This window comes from Martes martes (genome assembly GCF_963455335.1).
Source record: "Martes martes genome assembly, chromosome: X".
NCBI classification, from domain to species: Eukaryota; Metazoa; Chordata; class Mammalia; order Carnivora; family Mustelidae; genus Martes; species Martes martes.
Window position 1 is genome coordinate 44,664,620 of NC_137897.1, and position 6,613 is coordinate 44,671,232.

At 36.5% G+C, this 6,613-nt stretch overlaps 1 pseudogene across 1 annotated transcript; it reads right to left on the reverse strand.

Moving 5' to 3' along the window:
* Positions 1-2,144: 2,144 nt before the first annotated feature.
* On the reverse strand, positions 2,145-3,821 carry LOC308337362 (rRNA N(6)-adenosine-methyltransferase ZCCHC4-like; annotated as a pseudogene). Its single transcript has 2 exons — positions 3,275-3,821; positions 2,145-3,072 (listed from the first exon to the last, which is right to left on the reverse strand). The product of its transcript is annotated as an rRNA N(6)-adenosine-methyltransferase ZCCHC4-like (transcript).
* Positions 3,822-6,613: the final 2,792 nt, after the last annotated feature.

Below are 6,613 nucleotides of genomic sequence, written 5' to 3' on the forward strand. Positions count from 1 at the left end.
GCTTAACCATCTGAGCCACTGAAATGCCCCATGTATGCAAAATTCTCAATAAAATACTGGCAAACTGAATCCAACAGTACATTAAAAGAATCATTTACCAGGATCAAGTGGGATTTATTCCTGGCTTGCAAGTGTGGTTCAATATTCACAAAAAGAAGTCAGTGTGATACACCACATTAATAAAAGGAAGGATAAGAACCATATGCTCATTTCAATAGATGCAGAAAAAGCATTTGACAAGGTATAACATCCATTCATGAAAAAACTCTCAAAAAAGTAGTTTTAGAGGGAGAATTTGTCAACATATCTCTTGACTATAGAGAACAAACTTATGGTTACCAGAGTGTCAGTGGGTGGGGGAATGGTTAAATTGGTGATGGGATTAACGAGTGCACTTCTTGTGATGAGCACTGGGTATTTTATCAAAGTGTGGAATCACTAAATTGTATACCTGAAACTAATCTTATGTTATATTTTAACTAGTGGAATTTAAATAAAAACTGAAAAAACCCTTCTTTCAAGTAAAAAAAATATTAAAAATTGTGAAAAAATTGGGGAAATTTTAATACTGTTTGGATTTGTTTATGTTAAAATTATTGTTAAATCTTTAGCTATGCTATGGTATTGTGGTTATATTAAAAAGAGTCATTTCTTTTCCTTTGCTCATTTGTTTTGTTTCTTGAATTCCACATATGAGTGAAACCATATGGTATATTTATTTTTCTGACTGAGTTAGTTCACTTAGCATTACACCTTCTAGGTCATCTAAATTTTGCAATTGGTGAGATCTTATCTTTTTTTATGCTGAGTAATATTCCATTGTATATGTATATATCCACATCTTTTTTTTTTAAAGAATTTACTTATTTATTTGACAGACAGATCACAAGTAGGCAGAGAGGCAGGCAGAGAGAGAGGGGGAAGCAGAATCCCTGCGGAGCAGAGAGCCTGATGTGGGGCTTGATCTCAGGACCCAGGGATCATGACCTGAGCTGAAGGCAGAAGCTTTAACCCACTGAGCCACCCAGGCACCCTGATATATCCACATCTTCTTTATCTATTCATCTATTGAGGAGCTCTTGAGTTCTTCCATATCTTGGTTGTTGTAAATAATGTTATGATAACCATGGGGTGCATATATATTTATGAATTAGTGTTTCTATTTTCTTTGGGAGAAATAACCAGTAATGGAATTTTTGGAACATTTGATAATTCTATTAAAAATTTTTTAAAAGATTTTATTTATTTGAGGGAGAGAGAGAGAGAGAGGGCATGAGTGGAGGGAGGGGTAAAGGGAGACAGAGAGAAGCAGACTCCTTGATGAATGGGGAGCCCAACTTTAGGCTCAATCCCAGGACCCTGACATTATGACCCAAGCCAAATGAAGTCAGACACTTAACTGACTGAGCCACACAAGGGCCCCTATTTTTAGAAAATTTTTTTTAGTAACTTCCATACCATGGGATTTAAGAAAACAATTGAACAAAGAAAAAAAAAAAGACAAACAGCCTTTTTTGAAAAACAAATATTTAATAATAAAACCATAGTTATAAGCTTTATATCTTTAGACTACCTTTGCCAAAATACTTTCTATCATCTTCAGATTTTGTCTATAAATAATTGTTAATTGTACTTTTCTTTGAAAGTGAGTTTTAAGTCATCATACAATATTTTGATGTTTAACTTAAAACATTTCTATATCTAATTCAACATACTCTTGTTCAATGTAAACAAAACCTCAAGTTTTCACTTTTATTTTTCTTCTGATACTTTCTGCAAAAGAATGCTGTATGGCCATTTTTCAAAAGAGGCCAAAATAATATGATTGGGAGAGATTTAAGGAGAGAAAAAAGGCACACACAGAGAGCTGGTAAACCAGCTAAGAATGGAACAACTCCCCAAGTCATCATAGAGGTTGCTGAGGGGGCCAAAACCCAGCAAATACCACCTGCTTATTATCTCACTTAGGAAGATGCATACCTTTCAAGGTAACAGAATTTAAGTCTAGTGTGGCACTTTCAGAAAATGGCATCAAAAGTTGGAGTTTAAATCTTTCTTTATTCTCAAGTCATTGGACATTTAAGAGCAAAGATATAGATGGGCTCTTTCTCTCCTTTTTTCCTTCCTTGTAACAGATGTATGATTCATGGATTGTCCTTTAGTGGTCTCCATTTTCATTTTATTACTTTTTCTTCGCTTCTGCTTGTTGATAGCTTTATTCACTTTCTTAGATGTAGAGATGTTATGACAAGTACTACTTTTATTACCTAATTCACCACAAATAAAGCAGCCATCTTTGGACCCATGTGAGAATGATTTGGAAGAGCACAATGACTGCAAATGCTACAGTGGATCCAGAAAGGTTTTAGACATTTTATGCAGGAAAAGCAATGGTTCCATTCTTGCCATCCTTGAATATATAAGAATTACAGTGCTCACAGTGTTGATTTTCTAGGAAACATCCTTAACACAGAGGCAAAATCTGTACCCTTCTTCAATAGGAAGGATTATTTTGCTGGTTGGAATATTGGTGAAAACATGCACAGAAGACTGTTTTCAACCTGTCTTTCCATGTGTATAAAGTATATGATTATCATAATCTATCTGGTAATTCAGCATGCAGAAACTTGGAAAAAACAGACAACTTTGGGATTGAAAAAATTAGGGGAAAATCCAGAATATGGGTAGTTGGTTTTCTTGGTTTTGATCTTCTTTCCACAGAGCAATTTATTTCTTGAATGTAACAACCAGAGGTTCAGCAAAACCACCAAAAGGAGGATCTGTCACCATAATGACTCCCTCACATTTATCTTCCCATAAAAATGTTCTGCATACTTCAAAGGCAGTCTTTCCATCAAAGACATGATTGTTAAACATGTTATAATGGCAAAACCTATCTTCCACTAGAAACTATGAATATAAAAATCAGTATCCAATAAAAGGCTTTTAATGTTAGACTTCCTGTCACCTGATGCTTTCAACATGATCAGTTCATGCAATCTTGGTGTTCCAACTCATAGTACTCTTCTGAATCCAAGGGTAGAAAGTAGCTCTATTAAGAACTGAAAGCTCCTGGGGCGCCTGGGTGGCTCAGTGGGTTAAGCCTCTGCCTTTGGCTCAGGTCATGATCTCAGGGTCCTGGGATCGAGCCCCGCATCAGGCTCTCTGCTCAGCATGGAGCCTGCTTCTCCCCCCCTCCTCTCTGCCTGCTTCTCTGCCTACTTGTGATCTCTGTCTGTCAAATAAATAAATAAAAACTTAAAAAAAAAAGAACTGAAAGCTCCTATCAGCAAACAAATACTGGGTATTTGTCTTTATGTTTTTCAATGGATAACGAAGTTGACTGTGTGTTTTCAATTGGGTGATAGAAATATCACCTACTACCTAATGCTCATGATGCTTTTCTCAATCATCTGGCAAAAGCAACTGCTGACATCTTTGACAAAACTTTGTCTGAGACAAGGGTAACTCAATAAACTTCATGTAACTTTCCCCACACTGTGCTCAGGATAGAGGAGTATGACATCTTTGGTTATGACCTTCTTGGGCAGCAAATCTAGCCCCTGACAACTTTTCATCTTCCCACTGGAAAAAAATCACAGTCTTTTCAATCTCTACAGACTGAGCAGGATTAAAACCCTCGTGTTTTTTTCTTTCCCTTGGCTCATCTTTACAAACAGAAGAGTGGGTCCATGATGGCACAGAAGGGTGGGTGTGGCAGTGTTGGAAGGAAGCACCACCTCCACTTCTGAGTTCCCCTGATGACTCTCCACTACCTCCACTCTCTCCACTCCTCCCAGCCAGTCCCTGGGTGTCCCCATCTTCCTACCAAGACAGACTTTTATTTTTTATATTTTTAAAATATCTTATTTATGTATTTGACAGAGAAAAAGAAAGAGAAAGCGAGAGAGGAAACACAAGCAGGGGGAGTGGGAGAGAGAGAAGCAGGCTCCCCATGGAGCAGGGAGCCCGACATGGGGCTCAATCCAAGGACCTGAACTGAAGGCAGATGCTTAATGACTGAGCCACCCAGACACTCCAGACTTATATTTTTCTTTTATTTATTAGAAGATTATATTTAATTATTTGAGAGAGAAAGAGAGATAGCGAGAGAGAGCATGAATGGGGGCAAGAGAGAGGGAGACTCAGGCTCCCCACTGAGCAGGGATCCTGATGCAAGGCTCAATCCCAGGACCCTGAGATCATGACCTGAACCAAAGGCAGACACTTAACTGACTGAGTCACCCATGCACCCCATGACAGACTTTTAAATGCACAGAATAAACTGGTGGTCATCAGAATGGAGGTGGGTAGGTGGATCAGAGAAATAGATAAAAGCGATTTAGAGTACACTTATGCTATTGAGCACTGAGGAATGAATAGAACTGTAGAATTATTATATTGTACATCTGAAACTAATATAGCACCATATGTTAATTATGCTCCAATAAAAAATGATTCTTTATGTTTTAAAGATATGAACTCAATCAGACAAGGAAAAAATGAGGCAGCCATTTTGATAAGGAATGAGTTAAACTGCCACTATTTGCGCATGATATGATACTCTACATAGAAAATCCTAAAGACTTCATTCCCCCCCAAAACTATTGAAAGTAATAAGTGAATTCAGTTAAGATTCAGGATACAAAATTAATACACAGAATTCAGTAATGTTTCTTTTTAAAAAGATTTTATTTATTTTATTAAAGAGAGAGAGAAAGAAGAGAGAGTTTGGGCAGGGGGAGGGGCAGAGGGAGAGGGACAAGCATGCCCCATGCTCTGTGTGGAGCCCAATGTGGACTTGATCCCACTACTCTGAGATCATGACCTGAGCTGAAACCGAAAGTCCTACACTTAACTGACTGGGCCACCCAGGTGCCCCCAGTAATGTTTTTATATGCTAATAATGAAATAGCATAAAGGGAAATTAAGAAAACAATTTCATTTATTTTTAATTTTTATTTCATTTAAAAATATTTATTTATTTATTTGAGAGAGTGAGCAGTTGGAGGAGAGTCTCAAGCACACTCTGTACTGAGCAAGGAGACCAATAGAGGGCTCAATCCCATGATCCCAAGATCAGGACCTGAGCTGAAACCAAGAGTCAGATGTTTAACTGACTGTACCACCCAGGACTGCCCCAAAAATTCCATTTATAATTGTGCTAAAAATTTTGCCTGGGGAAAAAACTTAGTCAAGAAGGTAAAGGACCTTTACTCTGAAAACTATAAAACATTGATGAAAGAGATTGAATATGACACAAACAAATGGAAAGATATTCAATATTCATGGGTTGGAAAAATTAATATTATTAAAATGTCCATGCTACCCAAAGCAATCTACAGATTCAATGCAATCCCTATCAAAATAAAAAGAGCATTTTTTAAACAGAACTAGAACAAATAATCCTAAAGTTTGTATAGAACCACAAAAGATCCTGAAGAGCCAAAGAAATCTTGAGAAAGATCAAAGCTGGAGGTATCACAATTCCAGATCTGTATTTTAAGATAAACTCAAAGATAGAGAAATCAAAACAGTATAGCATTGGCATGAAAATACACATGTAGATCAAGGGAACAGAGAGAGAGCCCAGAACTATATTGGCAATTTATCTACAACGAGGCAGGAATGTATGATGGAGAAATGATGGCTTCTTCAATAAATGGTGCTGGGAAAACTGGACAGATATGTATAAAAGAATGAAACTGGTCACTTTTTAACACCATGCACAAAAACAAACTTAACATGGATTAAAGACCTAAATGTAAGACCTAAAACCATAAAAAATCCTGAAAGAGAAGATAGGCAGTAATTTCCTTGACATCAGTCATAGCAATATTTTTCTAAATATTTTCAAACATCTTTGAAAGCAAAATTAAACTTTTGAGACTATATCAAAATAAGAGGCTTTCGTGCAGTAAAGGAAATCATCAACAACAATAAAAAGGAAGCCTGCTAAATGGGAAAAGATATTTAGAAACAGTATTTCTGGTAAGGGGTTAACATCAAAATATATAAAGAACTTACACAACTCAACACACAAAACAATTCATTTTAAAAACAGACAGAGGTCCTGAGTAGACATTTTCCCAAAGAAAACATACAGATGGCCAACAGACACATGAAAAGATACTCGACATCACTCATCATTAGGGAAATGCAAATCAAAACTACAATGAGATATTACCCATGTCTGAATGGCTGAAATAAAAAACACAAGAAATTACAAATGTTATTGAGGATGTAGAGAAAAAGAAACCCTTGTGCACTGTTGGTTGGAATGTAGATTGGTACACTCACTGTGGAAAATAGTATGGAGATTTCTCATAAAATTAAAAATAGAATTACCATATGATTGAGTAATTGCACTCAAAGTAATTTACCCAAAGAAAATTAAAACACTAATTTGAAAAGATATATGCACTCTTATGCTTCTTGCAGTGTCACTCACAATAGCCAAGACATGGATGCAAGCTAAGTGTCCACTGACAGACAAATGGGTAAAGAAGACGTGGTAGATGAACACAATGGAATATTACACAGCCACAAACAAGGATGAGATCTTGTCATTGCAACAACACGGATAGACCTAGAAGATATTATGCTAAGTAAA